The sequence below is a fragment of the Eurytemora carolleeae genome, unplaced genomic scaffold (genome assembly GCF_000591075.1).
Source record: "Eurytemora carolleeae unplaced genomic scaffold, Eaff_2.0 scaffold487, whole genome shotgun sequence".
NCBI lineage: Eukaryota > Metazoa > Arthropoda > Copepoda > Calanoida > Temoridae > Eurytemora > Eurytemora carolleeae.
This window is the reverse complement of record NW_019396430.1, coordinates 113,158-114,976: the sequence shown is the minus strand read 5'-3', so window position 1 is coordinate 114,976 and position 1,819 is coordinate 113,158. Positions and strand designations below refer to the sequence as shown.

Here is a 1,819-nt window from a genome sequence, read left to right as displayed (position 1 = left end):
GGGGGGGGGGGTATTAACTATTGAATAGATATGCGAAATCTTATGAATTCTTACAACCTTGATGTCAAGCATTAGGAATATGCAGTTCCCATTGTCTCACAGATTCCACCATTCTTCTTAACAATATTTGTTAAGTCCAATACAAATAGAAGGTCGGTTGGGAGTACCTACTAGTACTGGTGGAGTCCAATACAGATAGAAGATAGGGTCGGAGTTCCTACTAGTATTGGTGGTATCCTATATATATATATTGAAGGAGGTTGGGAGTACCTTCTGGTATTGGTGAAGTCCAATACAGATAGTAAGCAGGGTGGGAGTACCTACTAGTATAGTGGAGTTCAATACAATTAGAAGGCAGGATGGGAGTACCTACTAGTATTGGTTGAGTCCAATACAGATAGAAGGCAGGGTGGGAGTACCTACTAGTATTGGTGGAGTCTAATACAGATAGAAGGCAGGGTGTGAGTACCTACTAGTATTGGTGGAGTCTAATACAGATAGAAGGCAGGGTGGGAGTACCTACTAGTATTGTCCAATACAGATAAGAGGTAGGGTGGGAGTATTGATGGTATCCTTTATGTATAGAAGGTAGGGTGGGAGTACCTACTATAAGTGGTGGAATTCAATACCAATAGAAGGTAGGGTCAGAGTATCTAATAGTATTAGTGGTATCCAATGCATCTAAAAGGTTGGGTGAGTGGACTTTTAAAATGTATTTGTGGTGTCCAATACAGGTAGAAGGTTGGGTAAGTGGATTACTTAAAAACAGAGCTGTTTTAGAGAAATAAATATGTCATTAGTTTGAAATAATATTTTAGCCTATAAAGGAACCATATTTTACAGTAGATTAATCTAATGGAGAAATCTGTGAACTAAGTTGCAATAGATTTTAATATTAACAGTCTGGGTAAACTATAATTGCTTAACCGTGTGTACAACCTTGCAGTAAGACATGTTTAAACAATTCTATCTAGATGTAGATAGTGTCTTAGGCTTGATCTAACAATATAATAAGGATACAAATTTATACTTCTGGTTAACACCCCCCCCCCCCCCCCCCCCCCCCCCTGAAAGGGGTGTGGGGGGGGGGACCTCTTTAGTCAAAATTATTGCTCTCATCTGGAATAAAAATAAGTAAATCACTATAGTTTCAGTAGAAGTAAATATTTCCATTTACTGTTAGGGCGCCGATATACGGATTTATCTCTAATTGAATAATGAGATAGATAGAAAGATAGATGTTACCGTCATGCAATTTCTATTGGTTCAGAATAGACACCAAACACATGGCTGAACCCTGATTGGATCAGGCGCTAATGGACTCGGTATTTTAGAGTGTTAAATAAGCTTTAAGTGATTAATTCTAACAATTTCCCCCATTGTTTCTGCGGCATATATCCGTAAGTCCCTTTTACAGAGAACCCACAATTCATAGAAATAATTTCTAATGAAAAATACTTTAATATCTCTGTCCTTCTTGAATCTTGATCAAACAAAGCTTTTCATTTGAAATTATGTTTGATTTCCTTTAATATTTACCGTTTTATTTATTATCAACTATATATTAAAATCTACACAAATGTACATATTTTTTAACTCATCCTTTAACCTTGATGTAATTAAGTGTTATGATATTGAAGAGAGATAGACAGATAGATGTTTAAGATGTACATAATAGATATATACAGATAAGAAAGAAGGAAGTGGTGACTTGACAGCTGTATACCACAGCGGGGACAGTTAAATAGCACTGCAGATCACATCATCACAGTTATACTTAATAAATGTTCAATTTAATCCCTTAACGAGGGGGGGGGGG

The 1,819-nt window shown here is 36.7% G+C and overlaps 1 protein-coding gene across 3 annotated transcripts in view; it reads left to right on the top strand.

Annotated features, from left to right (window-relative positions):
* Positions 1-1,819, top strand: part of LOC111703179 (dnaJ homolog subfamily C member 11) — a 67,733-nt gene that overhangs the window by 58,101 nt on the left and 7,813 nt on the right. The gene's annotated exons all lie outside the window — the stretch shown is intronic.